Here is a 21,853-nt window from a genome sequence, read left to right on the forward strand (position 1 = left end):
CTCCAACTCCCAGAGTCCACCCAAACCCATGTCCATTGAGTCGGTGATGCCATCCAACCATCTCATCCTCTGTCGTCCCCTTCTCCTTCTGCCCTCAATCTTTCTCAACATCAGGGTCTTTTCCAATGAGTCATCTCTTCACATCAGGTGGCCAAAGTATTGGAGTTTCAGCTTCAGCTTCGGTCCCTCCCATGAACATCCAGGACTGATCTCCTTTAGAATGGACTAGTTGGATCTCCTTGCAGTTCAAGGGACTCTCGAGAGTCTTCTCCAACACCACAGTTCAAAAGCATCAATTCTTCAGTGCTCAGTCTTCTTTATAGTCCAACTCTCACATCCATACATGACCACTGGAAAAACCATAGCCTTGACTAGACGGACCTTTGTTGGCAAGGTAATGTCTCTGCTTTTTAATATACTGTCTAGGTTGGTCATAATTTTCCTTTCAAGGAGCAAGCGTCTTTTAATTTCATGGCTGCAATCACCATCTGCAGTGATTTTGGAGCCCAGAAAAATAAAGTCAGCCACTGTGTCCACTGTTTCCCCATCTATTTGCCATGAAGTGATGGGACCAGATGCCATGATCTTAGTTTTCTGAATGTTGGACTTTAAGCCAACTTTTTCACTCTCCTCTTTCACTTTCATCAAGAGGTTCTTTAGTGTTTCTTTGTTTTCTGCCATAAGGGTGGTGTCATCTGCATATCTGAGGTTATTGATATTTCTCCCGGCAATATTGATTCCAGCTTGTGCTTCCTCCAGCCCAGCATTTCTCATGATGTACTCTGCATATAAGTTAAATGAGCAGGGTGACAATATACAGCCTTGATGGACTCCTTTTCCTATTTGGAACCAGTCTGTTGTTCCATGTCCAGTTCTAACTGTTGCTTCCTGACCTGCATACATTAGTATGACCTGCATACATAAATAGACATGTCTATTACATTGAGTTTAATTTGAAGATAGCTCCAAATTATTATAAAAGGATGGTTAAACTTCATTAAATCTAACAGGCAGCATCTCTATCTTAACTATATGTAAAGATGCCCTCACTGTAATGTGGAAAGTGTGCAAACAGACATAATATTTAGAAAATAATTTGTGCACGAGTCAGCATCATGATTTAGCGCCAGTCTTTGGAGGCAGAAAGACTTTAATTTCGGTCTCTGCTCTGCCACAGTCAAGCATGGTGATCCCATGCAAATATCTTCAAACCTCAGTTGTCATCTGCAAAATGAAAACAATATTAATTTTTAACTAATAAATTTGTTTCAAAGATAAAAACCAACAAGGTCTGTCAAAGGCTCAGCACTTGGCCTGGCCTGCTTAGTGAGTGGTCCATGAGTGTGTGCTGCTGGTATCACTACTGATGTTTCCTTGGAAGCTGTTGGCACCAAAATTGGTTAGTCTTGAATCATCTGAATTGACATTGTAATTATTTGGGTATTATGGTAGCAAGAACAATTTCTCCCCCATAGCATAGTGAAACCTAACATTTTCCAGTACCCAGAGCACAGTGAGGTACAGCTGCATTTATCATAAAAACAATCTTAAATGAGCCAGTGCATTTAAAACTGACAGGGCAGGGTCTGGCACAGAATGTGTATCATTACTATTACGTGGCTGTTATTGCTGCTACCACTGTTTCCACCACTCCTGCAAATATTGGGCTTCCCAAGTGGCTCAGTGGGAAAGAGTCTCCCTGTCAGCGCAAGAGACGCAGTAGATGTGGGTTCGATCCTTGGCTCGGGAACATCCCCTGGAGGAGGAAATGGCACTCCACTCCAGTATTCTTGCCTGGAGAACCTTGTGGATAGAGGAGCCTGCCGGGCTACAGTCCATCATGTTGCAAAGTCAGACGCAACTGAGCACACATGTACTGCAAGTATTACTGATGTTTTCTTGTTAAAAATACCAGTTTCTTCTTAGTTTGGGGGGGGGGGAAATTAGACCTACTAATGCATTTGATAAATATCATGTGATATAAGGAGAAAATATGTAAGACATCTAAGCAAATAAAATTATAATTTTGTGGATCATGATATTTTGTCAGGGCATAAAAGCAAAATTTTTATCCGAGAGAGATAACATATGAAGAAGACTTAGAAATGACGTCTGTAAATCCAGTACTGTGTCAATGTGATTCTCAGGCTTCTGCTGTCCTGGAGCAATGTCGCTGGCAGCTGGGAGTGTCCCTAATTCCTCCACACAGCATGGGATCTCAGCTCTGTCGACCTGTCAGTTTCAACAGGTGTCAGTGAGCCAAGAGGCGATTAGCCCCAGGATGCTGGTTCCCCTGGGGTGCAGAATGCCATGCCTGGGTTGTGGTATGCTCAGCACCTTGAAGGCTCCTTTCTGTGTTCGCACTTAGCAGGAATCCAGGGACCCTTCTGAAAGTCACTGGGCAGCAGAACACGCTCACTATTTGCCTGACAAATGGGCCTGGATGGAAGCAACCAGGGGACCAACCGTGAGAATCAGTGTAGTTACGACGGCTGGAATCATAGCCAGGAAAACCCAACCTGCTTGGAAATTCCAAGGGATCTATACCTTTACTTCACTTAACTGTCCAAGCAGCATACTAGTGTGTGTGTAGAAGGACGAATAGAGTGGTTTGAGTTCTGCATGTATCTGTGAACAAATGACCTGTGAGCCTGTACCTTGCTGGGTGCTCATTGTGCCCAATTCTTTGTGACCCCATTGACTGCAGCCCCTCAGGCTCCTCTGTCCATGGGACTTCCCAGGCACGAATACTGGAACAGAATGCCATTTCCTACTCCAGATCTTCCCAACCCAGGGATCAAAGCCGCATCTCTTGTGTCTTTGCCATTGGCAGGAGGATTATTTACCCCTGCACCACTTGGGAAGCCCTGCCTATACACTGAGTACTCACATGTATCTTGTGAAGTTCATCTCTGTTTACGTAATGTTTTCAGTTTTCTGCTGCCAGTGTTCAGAACTGTTCGGGGATTCTTTGGCATCAGATGCAAATAGTACTGATAATCAGAGAGACAGATCTTAAAAATGTTGAATCTTTTCTTCCCCTCATGCTTCCTTTCTTAACCACCCCTATCCCCTACATGCTCTTCAAAATAAGCCTTGCACAAAAGGCTTAGAAATCAGAACACAATAGCTTGATTGCTTCTCTACTATGCCATTAATTTGTTTTTTCAGATCTTCATGCCATACACAACTCCTTAGAAATAACAGGATTAGCCTAAAGTGATTTTTCAAGAAGTTTTAAGATTTCCTAGTGAAAAACAAAAAACTCCAGGTTTTAATGGCTGCAGAAATGAGATGTGTGAATAGCTCAAAGAATGATGTAAATGTTTCTCACTCTTGAGATTTGCTCCCAGCAGTAATGGCAGTTTATTTTTGAGAGCTTGCCAGGTTTTCTGTGTCTCTAAGAACTGATCTGGGGGTATATTTATACCTCCTAAATATATAGATATTCTGAAAATTCAGATATATTGGGTATTGGATAGCACTGATGGATATTATGTATTTCATGAATATATTAGCTGAATTCACTCTAAAATAGATTCAGTGCCATTAGTGTCCCCATGTTCCAGATGAGCAAACTGAAACACAAAGAAGTTAAGACAACTTCCAAGTATGATATAGCTGAGAAGTAGTTTGGTCAATGCTATCTAGATAGACTAAGAAAAGGACTCTAAAGTCATAATTAGTCTAAACCATGCTAACAGCCATCTGTAGTGGTAGTTTAAGAATTCTAAAACACTTAGTACTTTTACTAGTGTTTTGGAAGTTTTCAAAGATGGAAATAGTACAGGAAGCCCTTTATTAGTAAAAGCCACATACTAGCATGGAGAAACAGCCTAGCATGATATTTAACGATAACCCTATATGTGAGACAGCAAAAGAGACCCAGATGTATAGAATAGTCTTTCGGACTCTGTGGGAGAGGGCGAGGGTGGGATGATTTGGGAGAATGGCATTGAAACATGTATGTTGTCATACGTGAAATGAATCGCCTGTCCAGGTTGGATGCATGAGACAGGGTGCTCGGGGCTGGTGCAGAGGGATGACCCAGAGGGATGGGATGGGGAGGGAGGTGGGAGGGGGGTTCAGGATGGGGGACACATGTACACCCTTGACAGATTCATGTCAATGTATGGCAAAACCACTACAATATTGTAAAGTAATTAGCCTCCAATTAAAATAAATAAATTTATATTTAAAAATAAAAATTAAAAAAAAAAAACAAAAAGAACATTCCAGCAAGCAAGACGAGTGCTAAAATATAACTGCATAATTAATTGTTATAAATGCTATGAAGAAAATACACAGGATGACATGAGAGCCTATTCAAATAAGACTTTCCTAATCTCCCTTATTTCTGCAGGAAAGGATTCTGCAGAAAAATTGAAACCTGGAGAAAGGGTGAGACTTTGGTAGAGAAGGAAGGAGTAGGGAGGACATTCCAGGCATAGAGAGCAGCAGCTCATTTTCTAGGAAATGAAAACCCCGGGGTAACTAGCAATGGACAGCAAGAGGCGGAAGCACTGCAGCACGTCTAGAAAGAGCTGATGAAGGCCATGACTAGGGCAGTCCTGATGCCCAAGAAGAGAGAGGAGAGGAAAAGAGACATCGTGGAGTTGGTACTTCTGGACATCAATGACCTGTAGAGTGAAGGAGGTTGATGCGAAGCCATGGAAGATGAGTTGTGGCAAATGAGATGTGGCTTTTGCTTTTGATTGACTAAGCACCAGATAAAGAAAATTTGTAACTGCAATATACAAGTTAGGAGGAGGAGCAGTTTCATGGGTGAAGAACTTTTTCCAGAGCTGTATGTGTGGGTGGGCAAGAAGGTGGGTGTGTGAGGATATTAATTTCTCTAATTCTGAAATTAGAAAGCTCTGATGTCATTTCCTCTTTCTTCTGAAAGAGCACAGAACAAAATGCTGTTATTGAAACCTTCAGAAAATTGGGGGTTTTCTAAATAGCAGGAGAGTTGAACATCAGTCCAACTCAAAGCTGTCCTCCTGCTTCCTTAGCCCCTGTGGCAGTGTGAACCTTTATCCCCACCACACTCTGACAAATTTAAGACACTGGAGAACAAAACACGGTACACTTATTTTCTTCAGAGCAAATGCCACCATGGCTAGATTCAGCCAGATGAGGTTGAAGGAATCTCAACTTGTCTTCTACTCCCAAATATCCGTGAAAGGCTAAAATATCCTTGTAGGGCTCGTTTTCAGCTCCAACATCTTAGATAAACACTTCTCCTTGTCTCTAGGATGCAGTTGAAAACAGTGGATGGGACACAACTTGAAATTGAACACCTCCATTTGAATACCCTGTCCACCACTTTCTGACTAGGATGGTTCCTTCACTGGCTCTCTGAGCATTAAATTCTTTACCCATCAAGGATTCTGGCGAGAATTAAACTCCATAAATTCTGCAAGTTATTTATTATACAAAACACAGAGCTGGTCTAGATAGAGTAGGCCTTCAGTAAATGGTAGCTCACTTTATTTAACCCAGAAGAGCAGCAGGCAAGATCTTGTCTCAGTAGAGAGCAGTGAATGTGTTATATAAAATATATTTAAGCTTCATGAAAGCTAAGTGAAAATATCCTAAATGACACATGATTTGAAACAAATCCTTTCCCCATTTTAACAGAGAAACATCTCTGTTTAAAAATATCCAGCTAAGACCTTGAATTTGATCATAGTTAGGTTCTGTGGGTCATAGTCTCTTCCCTTATACAAAAAACAAGATGTCCAGCAGAACCTCATGTATAATTTTACACTTTCTAAGGAAAACATTATAAAAGTGAAAAGGAAAATTTTAATATTGTATTTAGTATAACTAAAATATTATCATTTCAATATGTAATCAGTATAAAAATTATCAAGTTATTTTGCTTTCTCTTTCTTGGTACTGTCTCCAAAACCATGAGTGTGTTTTATACTTCCAACACATCTTAATTCAAACCACCAGGGACATGTCATATGCCTAGTGGCTACTATTCTGAATAGCTCAGGGCTAGATTATCTCTAAAAATTTCTCATTCCGTGGTATTAACTACATAGGTAGACATTTTAAAAAGTTATTATTACTGAATATTATTTTTCATGAGCACATGGGTTTACCGTGCAAGGGATGAAATTCTGATTTCACTGAGTTAAAAATGAGAAAAGGATATTTAAATTGCTTAACAACTGCTGAGTGGCAATATGGTCATATCTGTCCAGGAATCCATTCTGAGGCTAAGTGACAAACGTCCCTCTGTTATTCTTTTTAGAACTGAATACATTATAAAATGATTATATTTAAATTAACACTCTGCCAGATTCTACTAATACATATGTTGTAAATGATTTAAATCATTAGATGCCCCAGAACTGTAACCCTTATCAATTTCTGTCAAGAATACATTCTTTGCTGGAAGCATATTCTTGTTACTCTTTCATGTGATAAAATTCTGTTCAGCTTTAGTGACACAAACTATCAATCACCAAGTAATAACACAAATCCATAACCAAGCCTACACAATCTCTGATTTCCATGTTAACACAGAAACTGTTTGGAATTTTCACCCATTAGTTAAAAGCAAGGAGTTTTTTTCAATAGATTTTCTTATGAATAGCCTATGTTTCAGAGTTTTTGTATTTATAGAAAAAAGTGAGTTAATGGTAAAATTCCTTATTACCATCTAAATACACAATTTCCCCTCTGTACATCTTTAAATAATACATTAATTTTAAATTAATATGGTATATTTGTTTAATTAAAACATAGATACATCATTATTAAGTAAAGCCCATGTATTAAGATTTCCTTGGTTTTTGCCTGATGTCCTTTTGCGGTTCTCAGATTCCATCCAGGATACCACATTACATTTAGTCATCATGCCTTCTTAGGCTCTTCATGGCTGTGATGGTTTCTCAAAACTTTCCTTGTTTTTGATGACTTTGAGAATTTCAATGAGTATTGGTCAGGTCTTTTGTAAAATATTCCCAAATTGAGATTTGATTGATGTTTTTCTCATGATTAATTGCTGTTATAGATTTTTGGAAAGTAGAACATAGAGGCAAAGTGCCATTTTAATCACATCACATGAAGGATGCAAACTGTCAACACGATTCAATTTATGACTCTTGATCTGGACCTTGATCACCTGGCTGAAGGAGTGTTTATCAGGTTTCCCTGCTGTAAAGTTACTGTCCCTTCCCCGACTTCCACACTTTACTCTTTGGGGAAAAAAGTCACTATGCATACTCTTACTTTAAGATTGTAGAGATTTCCTCCCCCACCTTTATGATGGAATTCTTAACATAATTTATTTGGAATTATTCTGTAGAGGAGATTTGTTGGTAATTATTATTCAGTTATTATACTGTATCATTATGAACTTGTTTATTCTATACTTTAGATTATAATCTAATAATACTTTTTTAAAAAATTCAGATTGTTTTGCTTTGTCCATTGGGAGTTCTTTCAGTTGGAAGCCAACTGAAACTGCCCCTTTGATATATCCCCATCAATTTGTGTCTATGTGTGTGTCTGTCAGCAGTTCCTTACTTTATGATGATCCTATAGGATGTTCCAGGCTCATCTTTAAATATTTTCTGCACCTAGAATCAGCCATGTTTCCAAGCAGCCCTTGTTATTTTTGATGGAGAATGGTAATCACCTTGCTCATCTATATAATCTCAGCCCAACAGTAAGAAATCTGGTTTCCATGATCTGCTATCCATTTACTTTATTCTTCAGTGGAGGAATACTTCTATATGAGTGTCATCACACTAGTTGTATCCCCAAGTAAACGGCTTCACTGACTGCAGACAGCACTTCTGTGTCGTTCCTTTAGCCTTCTTCAGTTCAGTCCAGTCGCCCAGTCGTGTCCGACTCTTTGTGACCCCTTGGACTGCAGCATGCCAGGCTTCCCTGTCCATCACCAACTCCTGGAGCTTGCTCAGACTCATGTCAATCAAGTTGGTGATGCCATCCAACCATCTCATCCTTTGTCGTCCCTTTCTCCTCCTGCCCTCAATCTTTCCCAGCATCAGGGTCCAGTGAGTCAGTTCTTCACATCAGGTGAAGTATTGGAGTTTCAGCTTCAGCATCAGTCCTTCCAATGAATATTCAGGACTGACTTCCTTTAGGATGGACTGGCTGGCTCTCCTTGAAGTCCAAGGGACTCTCAGGAGTCTTCTCCAACACCACAGTTCAAAAGAATCAATTCTTCAGCGCTCAGCTTTCTTTATAGCATCACATCCATACATGACTACTGGAAAAACCATAGTTTTGACTAGATGGACCTTTGTTGGCAAAGTAATGTCTCTGCTTTTTAATATGCTGTCTAGATTGGTCATAGCTTTTCTTCCAAGGAGCAAGCATCTTTTTTATTTCATGGCTGTAGTCACCATCAGCAGTGATTTTGGTGCCCCCCAAAATAAAGTCTGTCACTGTTTCCATTGTTTCCCTATATATTTGCCATGAAGTGATGGTCAATAAAGCAGAAGTAGATGTTTCTCTGGAACTCTCTTGGTTTTTCAGTGATCCAGTGGATGTTGGCAATTGGATCTCTGGTTCCTCTGCCTTTTCTAAATCCAGCTTGAACATCTGTAAGTTCATAGTTCATGTTCTGTTGAAGCCTGGCTTGGAGAATTTTGAGCATTACTTTGCAAGTGTGTGAGATGAGTGCAATTGTGCAGTACTTTGAACATTCTTTGGGATTGCCTTTCTTTGGGATTGGAATGAAAACTGACCTTTTCTAGTCCTGTGGCCACTGCTGAGTTTTTGAAGTTTGCTGGCATATTGAGTGCAACACTTTCACAGCATCATCTTTTAGGATTTGGAATAGCTCAACTGAAATTCCATTGCCTCCACTAGGTTTGTTCATAGTGATGCTTCCTAAGGCCCACTTGACTTTGCATTCCAGCATGTCTGGCTCTAGGTGAGTGATCACACCACTGTAGTTATCTGGGTCATGATCTTTCATACAGAGGCTAAAATCAAAGGGACACAAAAATATTCCATGTATATGGTAAGCAAAAGTGAGCAGAATTGGCTATACTTACATCAGATATATTAGGCTTTAAGTGAAAAGCTATCACAAGAGACAGAGAAGAGTATGTAATAACAAAATTTTTCTTTATTCTTAAATAACAAAATTAACAATAAAAAATGGCAAAACAAATAAATTTATAAATAAAATATAAATTTATAAATAAAAACAAGTAAATAACAAATTTGCAATAACAAAAGGGTCAATTAATCAGGAAAACATAACAACTATACTTTATAACAGCTATTATAAGTTTTCTTCTGCATCAGTTGATGTGATGAATTATAGCAGCCTTGGATACATGAAAATCATCTGGCTGGGTAACTTCTTTTCTAGGGGGAATGTTATTAATTATTGATTCAATTTCCTAAGTAGTCATAAACCTATTCAGAAGTATGCCTCCTTCTATAAACTTCCATGAATTTTGGTTCTTTGTATTTTTCAAGGAATTGGTTCTGTTCCCTTTGGTATCAGATTTGTGGGCACACAGCTGTTCATAATATTCCTTTATTACCTTTTAATATCTGTGGTATCAGCAGTTATCATCCCTGTTTCATTTCTGATGTTAGTAAGATGTGTCTTTATCTTTTATTTGTTAGCTTGAGTACTTGTTTATAATTTTTATAGTCTTTTCTAAGAATCAGCTTTTTGGTTTCATTAGTTTTCTCTAGTGAGTCTTGCTTTCAATTTCACTGAAATGTGCAAAACTTTTATTACCTCTTTTCTTCTCCTTTCTTTAGATTTAAATTCTCTTCTTTCTTTGGTATCTGAAGGTAAAAGTTTAGACTATTGATTTTAAATAGTTCTTCTTTTCTAGTATGTGCATTCAATGCTATTCACTCCACTCTAAGGTCTGCTTTTGCTGCCTACTACAAATTTTACTGTTTCATTTTTATTTAAAAACGTTACTTCCCTAAGACTTCTTGGACATGTGTATGGGAGACATTTGATGCTATAATCTACATTGTACCTATTCTCTTGGAAAGAGTTTTGATGTCTTACCTTTTCACTGTCAAGAAATGGGAAACCAGTTTAGGGGCCTGTGGTTTCAATGAGAAATAGAAAGTGAATACAAATGGGATTTTCTCATTAAAAATATTAAAGAGGGTATTTTGCTTATGGAATCACAGAGTTATACTGATTGTACATTTACTCTTAAAAAATCTTTAATTTCTAAATTTAAAAAAATATATAGCATTTAAAAAATAAGTTGGATAATCTCTGTACCTGAAAATTCCAGGGAAAATATAGGTGCTAACACATATGATTAGCAAAGTTTGCATTTTTCTGGCTAGGTTTCTTGACTTAATTATCAGTTAAAATTTTTTTTATTATGGCAAAATCAACAATCATTCTTCATTCTCAAATGCTGACATGCTAAATATATTTTTCTGCTTGAAATTAGCATTGATATGTGAATGTATATAAAATGGTTATTTTAGTCATAATAGAAACTCTCTTTGGCTATAACAAGAAATCTGGAATTTTGAAAACTTATTTTAAAATGCATATAATAAAAACTCTTATCTCAAAGAGTTTTTTGAGAATTAGAGAAAAAGCAGGTGTCTGTTGGGACATACTGAAGAGGCCAAAGAGGAAAGGATGGAATCTGAAGATTATCAAATTCACATCAAAGTCTGGAAGCAAAGGAGGCCATAGTAGTCAACATTTATTGAGTGATTACTGTATACCAGGCTCTCAGCAATGGGTTATTTCCTATTCTCAAGCAAGTCTTTGAGATAAATAGTATTATTATATTCATTTTACAGATGAAGGAACTAAGACACAGAGAGGCTAAAAAAATTTCCCAAAGTCACACAGGTAGTAAAGGGAGAAACCAAAATTTGTTTAACGTAAACTAATGCCAGAGACTGAGCATTTGATCATTTGTCTCCACAGAAAACAGGATCCAAGGTTAACTGAAGTGCTAGAACCAAGAAAGCAGTCTAGAACAAGTGTTCATACAGGGGTTTATGTCAGAAACGAGGAAGTCAAATGTCAGTGGTTAATTAGAACTTAGGAACACATTAACGCAGAAAACAGAGAATAAAGCAAGGTGGAAACACAGTCAGAAAGCTATTTTCTGTCCCAGACAGAAGCAGCTAAAGATGCTTCACAGTCAGGGTCTGGCTACCCCTGGTCACATTAATGATAGATAATTCCTCATCTTACCACACCAGAGATGTCCCAGCTACATTTCACAATGAAAACCACTTTTACCAACTTTTGAGTATCAAATAAGTATTAAATAATATTAATACATGATTATTAATACTTTATTAGCTGTGATTATGATATTGTGAAATATAAATTTTAAAAATATCTTTTAGAAAGAAATACGAATGTGTTTGCAGGTCAAATGTCTTGATGTCAAGGATTCGCTTTAAAATTCTAGAACATGAGAGATAGTTTAGGCGGGACAAGATGATTGGCAAAATTCTGAAGAGTAATGAAGCCAGTGGTGGATAAATGGGGATTCATTATGTGATCCCGTCACTTGGAATATGTCTGAAACTTTCTACAAGTAAAAAGTTAAAAAGAAAAGTGGTTTCATGTCAAATTCTATGCTTACTGGTGATGGAGTTGGGTAATTTTATCTCAAACAGTAGGTGTCTGTTCAACAGATTTCAATTCACCTAGGTAACTTGAAGTCTTATTTAACATATATTAAAACCCATTAAGCATATCAACTATTAGAGCTAAGAATACCCATTTTTGATCAAGGCTAGAAAAATGCAATTACTTTTATGATATTTGAATATTTCAAGGTCAAATTATCCAAAATTTTTGTATGCAAGACTAAAGAGGAAAAGGAAAATTTTTGAAAAGTGTCATGTCCTTCAAATATTCTGCTTCTAATCGTAGTGGAAAACCATAGTAAGGAGAATATAATCTTTCAAATCACTTAATTCAAGGAAGTTTCTCTTCAAGCTTGTTTCTCAGAATGAACTTGATTTTATTCTGAATTTAAATCTATTCCTAAATGTTATTGTTCCTTGCTCTCAGACCACTGATTTGGTGTCATGAGGTACTTATCTACTTACAGTTTTCCATTTTGGTCTCATTAGCAGAGGAAGATCTCTCTGCTGCTTCTCCATTTTGAAGTGTTTTCTTAAGTTCTGTTGCCTTCCCCAGGGACCAGAGCTCACTGTCACTGACTTTTCCTCTAGACTGGATTCTGGGTTGTGAAGTATCTGCAAAGGAAAAAAGAAGTTGAGAGAAATGTGATATGATTATGAGAAAGGAGAGGAAAGGAAATAAATAAAGGTTACAAGTCTTTTTAAAACAGGATCATTTGGGAGATTCAGTTGGCTGAAGCTGCTTGGCTCCTCTTGCCATCTTTCCCACAAAGGTTGAGGTGTTTATAGGCAAAGGCAGGTCCTGGGTCAACTGGATGTTATCAGACCCTATGGTTTACCCATCAGCCACTTCCTCTAGATTTGTTAAGAGTGATTTCCTCTTGAATGCTTCAGACAGTTCTCAGCATGGGAGGAAATCAGCTAAATAAAACACCCAGGGTTGAGGGCAGATGCTGGGAACTCTGCCCAGAGCTTGACTATAGCAAGTCCTTTGCCACTGGTATCACTGCCAATGCAGGAGATGCAGGTTCAATCCCTGGGTCAGGAAGAGACTCTGGAGTAGGAAATGGCAACCCAGTCTAGTATTCTTGCCTGGGAAATCCCACTGACAGAGGAGCCTGGCAGGCTACAGTCCACGGGGTTGCAAGAGTTGGACTGAACAACGGAGCACATCACTGCTAATATGGGCTGTGTCAGAAGCATGTGAGGAGCCATCCTTGGTGTTGGCAATATAAAGAGGTATCTGAGTTTGCCATCTTCTTGGGAACACAGGGCTGCCACAGACAAAAACCTTGGAAAGGTTTATATAACAGGATATAACATGGTCAAGATCCAATTGAATCGTTCAGACTGAGAATGCTATAGGAATTCAGTGGTGATTCAGGGAATTTCAAGAGATCTGAGTGGTTAGAGAAGCAAAATCAGGGCTTGGGGGCCTATAGCTGCTGCTGCTGCTGCAAAGTCACTTCAGTTGTGTCCGACTCTGTGTGACCCCATAGACGGCAGCCCACCAGGCTCCACCGTCCCTGGGATTCTCCAGGCAAGAACACTGGAGTGGGTTAGGCAGGGTATAAAACCTGGCTTTGTCCCTTCTTGACCATGTGACCTTGTGCAGATCACTTAAATACTCGTGATAATTTGATTTTTGATTTTTTTTTAATCAGCAAAAAGGCCTAATAATACTTATACTATCAGGTATTAGTAAAAGTAAATTGCTGTTATAGAGCCAAGCTTATAGTTGGTATTCAGTCCATGGGAGCCAGCATTGTTAATCAAGGTACTCTAGTGGGCTTGCTTATTCTAAATTGGCCATAGACATGAGACTATTCTGAAGTAGTAAGAAGTTACCCTGTCCTAACAACTAAGATCATGGCCTCTGGTCCCACCATTTCATGCCAAATAGATGGGGAGACAATGGAAACAGTAGCAGATTTTAATTTCTTGGGCTCCCAAAATCCCTACAGATGGTGAATGCAGTCATGAAATGAAAAGACGCTTGTTCCTTGGAAGAAAAACTATGAGAAACCTAGACAGCATATTAAAAAGCAGAGATATTGCTTTTCTGACAAAGGTCCATCTAGTCAAAACTATAGTTTTTCCAGTAGTCATGTATGGATGTGAGAGATGGACCATAAAGAAGGCTGAGTACCAGAGTTGATGCTTTTGAACTGTGGTGCTGGAGAAGACTCTTGAGAGTCCCTTTGACTGCAAGGAGATCCAACCAGTCACTCCTAAAGGAAATCAACCCTGAATATTCATTGGAAGGACTTGATGCTGAAGCTCCAATACTTGGGTCCACCTGATGTGAAGAGCTGACTCCCTGGAAAAGACCCTGATGCTGGGAAAGATTGAAGGCAGGAGAAGAGGGCAACAGAGGATGAGATGGTTGGATGGTATCCCCAACCCAGTGGATGTGAGTTTGAGCAAACTCCGGGAGATGGTGAAGGATAAGGAAGCCTGGTATGCTGCAGTCTGTGGGGTTTCAGGGAATTAGACATGACTTAGCGACTGAACAACAACCTTGACTTAAAACCCAATGGCTGTCAGATGCTCACACTTTCAAGATTTTCCCAGACGCTATTTTTGAGATTCTAGGAAGTGTCTCTGATAGAATTTTTACGGGCTGATTCCTGGGTGAAGAATGAACACTCTCCTGAGGCCAGAGCTCAGGCCAAGCAGTGGCACTGGTTCAGGAAATGGGCCAGCCGTGACCGCATCCTGAAGGGCAGTGTGGAGTGCCCGGAGGAGCTCCGCCACTTCTCTGAAGCCTCGGTTTCCTCTTTTGTGCCCTGGGATGGGGACACGTGCCTTTCAGGGCTTATATAGGGATCGAATGAGTGGGGTCTGGAGAAAGCATAGAAATGTGCACTTTTCCATGATAGATATTTAATAATTGTTAGTTTCTTCCTTTCTCTTCCATTCCTTATTCCCGGGCTCCAACTGCAGAAGCTGGAAAATGAAGGGGATGGATTTTGTTATTTTTCAGGTCTCTACTGGCCTATAACTCAATGGTTGCTGAATATCTACTTATAGCCAAGGTGACCTTGTCATAAATAATGGTTTGCTGCCCAGAATGTCTGGCTGTTAATGTCTCTCTGTCTGTTTGTAATGCATTGCTATTAAGTCTCAGTATCATTTTTTCATGTCCTTTTCCCCCCCCCCCCTCTGGCCTTTCATTAATATTATTCAGTTGGGAATATTTAATGTAAATCCAATTGCTCTCATTTGGCTTTCTGCTAGACTGAGGTGCAAATTTATTTATCTAACTCTGGTCCTAGATTTATAAATTCAGGCCTTTGTAAATGGAGGGTGCATGCTTATTATCCTTTTGTAATTATGATACAGAAGAGAATTTACTAGTATGTTTCTCATATTAATGTTCATTTGACAGATCTGCAAGCAGCTATCTTGTTCACCAATCTGCAGTATCATTTCAATCTTTTCTTGAAGCACCTTGAATTTTGCTTCTGATATTGGCCCAACTAGTCAATATAAGCTCCATTACCACTGGCAATTAATGGCAGTTCCTTCCAGCATGTATGCTCAAATCAGTGTGTGTGGTCAATCATCTAGAACTAATTAGAAGTCTCTGCTGTGTCTGGGGCTACAATCTGCCATTTTTGGTTAGTGATTAGTTGTGCAAAGTTGTTATTAGGTTTCTGATATGATGCAATGTGATTTTCCTTGCCTCGCGCCTCTTCCAGACAGGCTGTTGTGTTCACTGATAATTTGCATCCAGGCAGAATGGCCCACAGCCTTACCAAGGCTTTGTAATCATCTCTCTTTCACCGTCACCTGCGAGTCTGCCCAGACCGGGGTAGCCCGCAAAATGAAAACGACAATGTACTCGCAGAGGTCGCCATTGAGGGTCAGAATTCTGGGGATGACCCAGGCTTTGGCATTTCCAGTGAGAGTATCCAGCAGTCATGAAGCAAACTGTTTTCCATGGGAGATAAAGTGCGCATGTCCCAGATACTTGAAGGCTGAAGTGGGGTAATGTCTAACAAACTCAGGTTATCAAATTATCATCTGCTCATTACTCTTTTCTCCCCCAGAATCTTTTGTGTGTGCCACTAAATCCGTTGTGTTACCCAGATTCTGAGCCAAACAGTGGAGGCTTGGGTGACTGTTTTCTTTTGGGGGATGATTCCTCAGAGCTCTGCATATTTCCTTACTATCAGAGTCCTGTGGGGAAGGTGAGATGATTCCTCACCCTCTTCCCTGCAAAGCTTGGGTCTGATGTCATAGCCCATGCAGGAGCAAATATGGAGTTTATGTAAAAAGTAGGGTTTAATGGGTGGCAGTCTCATTAGAAGAGAGCCTAGGAGACCTTTCTTAAACAGTGTTGCAGAGCAAGCATCATGTTTTCACATGTCCCTTCAGGAGTTAAGAACAGAGGATCAGAAAGATATCTGCATCCCCATGCTTATCGCAGCTTTACTCACAATAGCCAAGCTTTGGGAGCAACCTAAGTGTTGGTTAACAGGTGAATGGATAAAAAACATGTGGTGTATATATGTATATATATATGTATATGTATATATATGTGTATATGTACATGTATATGTACATATGTGTATATATGTGTGTGTGTGTGTATGTGTATATATATATATATGATGAACTATTATTCAACCATGAGAAAGAAGGAAATCCTGCCATTTGCAACAACGTGGATGAACCTTGAGGGCACTATGCTAAGTGAGATCAGCCAGAAAGACAGATATTATATGATGGCACTTAACATGTGGAATCAAAAAAGCTGAACCCTTAGAAATAGAGTAGAATGGTGGTTACTGGGGGCTAGGGGATGAAGATATTGGGGAGATGATGGTCAGAGGGTACAGACTTCAGAGTCAGAAGAAAAATAAGATCCCTAATGCAGAGCATTGTGATTATAGGTGACAATAATGAGTTATGTCCTTCATTAAAGGTTCTCATTACAAAACATAATTATATGACTTGATAGAGGCTTAGCTAATGCTGTGATGGTAATCCTATCGCCATATGTAAATGCATCAAATTAAGATGTTGTACACCTTAAACATACACAGTGTTGCATGCCAGTTACATCACAATTTTTTTTTTTAATTTTATGTATTTTTTATTTCGCTGTGCTGGTTTTTGTTGCTACATGCGGGCTTCTCATGGAAGCGGCTAGCCTTGTTGCCAAGCACAGGCTTTAGAACACGTGGGCTCAGTAGTTGTGGCCTGTGGGCGTTGCTGCTCTGAGGTGCGTGGGGTCTTCCCGGGCCAGGGATCGAACCTGTGTCCCCTGCATAACAATGGAAATTCTTCACCACTGCACCACCAGGGAAGCCCTCAATTTTTTTTTTTTAAGAGACAAAACAAAAGGGTCGATAGAATTTGTGAAGGAGCCAAGGCCCCTCCGATAGAAGCTGAGTGCCGCCTCCCCACCTTTCTCCTGTCATCTATCTGATGGGTGGAGGAGATTTCTGAGGACAGCTCTTCCAAATCTCTGTAGAAGCAGTTCTCAGATTTCAGTGTGCATCAAGATTCCCAGATGAGCTTGTTGAAAATCCATTCCTCACACCCCCAGAGTCTCAAAGTCCAGGATGAAGTCAGGATAAGAATACTATTCCATAAATTCTTGAAGAGAAGCTCAGATAGGTGTTCCAGAGGGCTCACCCTTTGAAAGACTTTCTCTGTATGATGCTATTACTCCCCCTTCTCATAACCCTCCACAGAGCGGAGATGGTAGACAGATGGGGAGTTGCTAAAAGGGATCATCAGACTCTCCATTTCAAAGCATGAGCTGCCCCGTGATTAACTGGCAAATTGGAGGAGTTGATTTTACGGAGAAGATACTGCATGAGACATTAGAAACCTTGATGGCGCCTTGGCTCTCTTTCCTGACTTTTCCTTCTACAGCCACTGAATTTTCTAGTTCCTTTAATTTCCTCTTCTGGGAAAGAAGGATTTTAATAAGAGTGTTTCTGCTTATCTCACAAATTGTTGTGAAGATCAAATGAGATAAATGGTTATGAAAGTGCTTTATAAAGTATTATGCAAATGTAAATAATTATTATACTACCTTGTCTAGAAGTAGAAATGATCAGAGATGGAACTCCGTGACTGCCTAGATCTTTTGCAGCTCTGATCCCTGTAATTAGGAAAGGGCTTACACAAACGTCATTTGGTGCCATGCCTTATTCTATAAATACCTCTATCACAGCCTAACCTCCCTTCCATTTCCCACACTCCTCGGTCGTGGGGGTGGTCTGCTGATGTTCCTTTACTGAGGTAGTCATCCTGGGCACTTCATATTGTTTTAATGTCTGTGCATTTATAACAAGTATGTGCTTCTGTGGGTGCCTGTCTCAGCTTCTCTGCCTTGATTATCGTCAGAGCCGAATCTGTCTCCTTTGTGAAATCTTCTGTTAACCCTCCCACCCAGACACACCAGCACAGGTTTGAGTCTCTCTTTCCTCCTGGGTGCACTCCGTGTTTATTCCTGGAGCACCCCCTCACTAGAATATCAGTGTTCTGGGGATGTAGATCATGTCTTGATCATGGTCTATTCCCTGCATTTATTCACAGCTCTTTGTAGGCACTTGACGTGGACCGAATGCGTGGATGTAAGAATAAATGAGAGAGCCCCATCAATAGGTCCAACTATGTCCGGTTCTTGAGACACTTTCCTGGCAGATGCACTTAGCAGTCTTAGCCCCACCGAAAGAAGTTCAGTGTGAAGTCCAGTCACCACAGGCTGAGCCCTGGCTGTGAAACTGCTGCGACACCTCCCAGAAACAGGTGCCTGGAAGGCTGTGAGGCTTCCAAGTTGCAATGCTCCTTTTCTTTTTGGGCCGGCCCGAGTGAGGCCTGAACTTTTGCTTTCATTCTCTACTCACTAGTGTGCCTGACTGCTCGCCTGAAATCCCAGACCACTGGTCTCACCTGGTTTTGACTAGCCCTATTTCTAGACTTGGATCTTAATTCTTCTCATCATAAATATCCTTTAGCTGTTTACCATTGAACTCCTCCTAAGTGTAAGTGGCTGTTGCCTAGTTTCCCAGCTAGGGAAACTGTTGGTCTGTCCTCTAGATCTGACTCAGCAACTGCTATAGGGGTGGCCATTCATCCATCCTGCACCCAGGTACACACTCCTGACCAGTTACGGCAACGAGCATGATTAAGGCAGCGCAGCAGGAAGATGCTACCAATAGACAGTGTTTGGGACACAATGAGACCACTCTCTGTTCTGTCTCTGTTGCTTTATCATCCTTGCTAGGACAGCTAGATTTTCTCTTCTAACTTCCAAGTCCTTCATCCTTGTGAGCAAATTCTGTCTCTTGGTCCCATGAGTCTCAGCAGGACTTCTGTACTCACTGATCATGGCTATAGACATGTGAATGACAAGAGAGAGAAAAAGAAAACTCCTGTGATTCTCACCAAGCCTTATTAGAGGAAATGTATCTATTTTGGTTTAAACCACAGGCTCTGGAGCCAGTCTGCTGAGGTTCTAATCCTAACTCTGAATGACTTGGGCAAGACAGATAAGTTTTCTGTGTCTCAATTTCCTCAGCCTTAAAGTGAATGTGGTACACTACCTACCTCTTGAGATTACTTTGAAGATTACTGAGTTGAAATATAGGAACATTAAGAACAGTACCCAACTGAATCCTAACCCTATATTTTCTGAAATATATATATATGTATGTGTGTGTATGTGCTGTTCCAACATATATTTAATTCTATAAAAATATTAAGTGGGCAATATTCATGAGAGAATAGTAGAATTACATGATTAAATATGAGTAAATGAGGGATGAGGTGGAAAGATATTCCTGATGGCAGAATTTGAATTAGTGGTGTTGAAAGTGATGAAAATAGAAAAAAAAAATCATCATCTGATAAACATCATAGTAATATTGTTTCAGGCATGTATCATCAGTAGATGCTAAAATTTGTGTGTTATGAGAAATAGGATATTTTCATATTCTGAAAGTATCTCTCAACAATATACTTAGCTATTACCCAGGAGAAAAGAGTAACTTGATATTGGAGAGACTAGACAAAAATCATCTTAACCAAGTGATCAAAATGAACATCATTAATAATGAGACATATCAATATCATATGCCTCTTGATAAAGTCCCCTCAGAGGGCTCAAAATAACCTCTGTGGCATTTTTACCAAAAATACGCAATCTAAATTTAATCAGGAAGAAATGCAGACCAACCCAGATTGAGCAATATGCTACAAAATGACTGGCCAGTATTCTTCAAAAGTGACAGACATCAAAAATAAAAGACTGAAAAAAATAAATAAAAGATTGAAGATCCACCTTAAAGAAGTTGGGTGACGTTCAAATGCTGTATATGATCCTTGTCCACAGAAAGGCCTTTAGTGGCGAAACTTAAAAACACTGAAAACACTCAGTAGACCACTTATCAGTTTAGAATTGAAGTCAGTTCCCGGTCTTGAAAATTATACTTGCTATGTTACCTGTTAGCACTTGGGGAATCTGGTTGATGGCTGCATGGGAACCATTTGTACTACTAGTGGGATTTTTATAAATCTGAACTTACCATATGCTGAGAAAGGTACTAGTTCCAATTCAGTGATGGTTCCATAAAGCAAACATAGGGGTTTATACTCCAGGAACTAATAGTCTAGTAAGAGATATAAAATAACAATGTAAAAAGTGCTAAATACTATGAAGTATTTAATTTTAATTCTATGTAAAGGTTAGAAATTGAGAACTTTCTTTTAATGGCAATAAAAATACTTCATGAACAAGACAGCATTTTAGCTGCACTTTGAGTAACATCTGGAATCAAAACATGCAAACTTAGAGGGAGAGTGAGGTCTGGGTGCAGCAATGGCATCACCAAAGAGCCAAGAGGAGGCATTTTCACTGGGAGGGTCAGTGTGGGGCATGCGGCTGTTTTTTTTTTTTTCTTTTCTTTTTTCTTTTTCTTAATTTTTATTTTATATTGGACCATAATTGATTAACAATGTTGTTTTAGTTTCAGGTGTACAGCAGAGTGATTCGATTTTATATATACATGTATTAATTCTTTTTCAAATTATTTTCCCAGTTAGGTTATTACAGAATATTGAACAGAGTTCCCTGTGCTATATAGTAGGTTGTAGTTGGTTATCTATTTTAAAGCTTCTTAAGGTCAGTATGACACATATTTTGGGAAAAAAATGAAGTTGATTGTGCAGGAAGATGCCTTAGATCCATGATTCTCTCTGTGGGAGAGAAGGGTGGGGAAAAATGTGGTAGTAATCCCACTTGCCTCCCCATCTCTGAATCATAGCCACGGTTACTGACGTTTGTCGTTTGGGGGCTGTTTGTAGGAGATAAGGGGACATAGGTATTAGAGTTTCACTGAAAAGGGCCTTGAATACAGTGACAAAATGTCGTGATTTCTTCCAGTTATTGACGAGGAGCCGTGGAAGGATTTTGGACAAATGATGATCATTAAGTACAAAGGAACATGGGTGACTGTGTTCTGAGGTGGAAGTGAAGACCATGGTGTAAACCACTGACCGCCTTATTAGTTATTTTGCATGAGATTTTTATTGAAATACATTTGATTTACAATGTGGTGTTTCAGGTGTATAGCAAAGTGATTCAGTTATACACACACACACACACATGTGTGTGTCTGTGTGCACTTAGGCACTCAGTCATGTCCAATTCTTTGTGACCCCATGCACTGCAGCCCTTCAGGCTCCTCTGTCCATGGGGATTCTCCAGGCAAGGATACTGGAGTGGATTGCCATGCCCTCCTCCAGGGGATCTTCCCAACCCAGGGATCAAACCCAGGTCTCCCACACTGCAGGCAGATTCTTTACCATCTGAGCCACCAGGGAAGATATATATATATATGTATATATATATATATAAATCATATGATGTTTGCTTTTCTCTGTCTGGCTTACTTCACTTGGTATGATAATTTCTAAATCCATTCATATTGCCACAAATGGCACTGTTTCATTCTTTATATAACTGAGTAGTATTCCATCACACACACACACATACACACACACACACACATCACATTCTTATCCATTCATCTTTTGATGGTCACTTAGTTTGCGTCCATGACTTGTCCACTGTAAGTAGTGCTGCAGTGAAAGTTGCTATGTATGTATCTTCCCAAATTATGGTTTTACCTGATACAGGCCCAGGAGTAGAATTGCAGAATCAGATGGTACAGTATTCAGAGAAAAAAGGTCGTCTGCAAGTATGAGCATT

At 39.5% G+C, this 21,853-nt stretch overlaps 1 protein-coding gene and 1 long non-coding RNA gene across 3 annotated transcripts in view; one reads left to right on the top strand and one right to left on the bottom strand.

Annotated features, from left to right (window-relative positions):
- Positions 1-21,853, top strand: part of GRM5 (glutamate metabotropic receptor 5) — a 598,074-nt gene that overhangs the window by 301,263 nt on the left and 274,958 nt on the right. The gene's annotated exons all lie outside the window — the stretch shown is intronic.
- Positions 862-20,245, bottom strand: LOC122430929. The gene is made up of 3 exons (XR_006266409.1): positions 20,169-20,245; positions 12,082-12,231; positions 862-1,224 (listed from the first exon to the last, which is right to left on the bottom strand). It is a non-coding gene; the product is annotated as an uncharacterized LOC122430929 (long non-coding RNA).

Source organism: Cervus canadensis, chromosome 29 (assembly GCF_019320065.1).
Source record: "Cervus canadensis isolate Bull #8, Minnesota chromosome 29, ASM1932006v1, whole genome shotgun sequence".
NCBI lineage: Eukaryota > Metazoa > Chordata > Mammalia > Artiodactyla > Cervidae > Cervus > Cervus canadensis.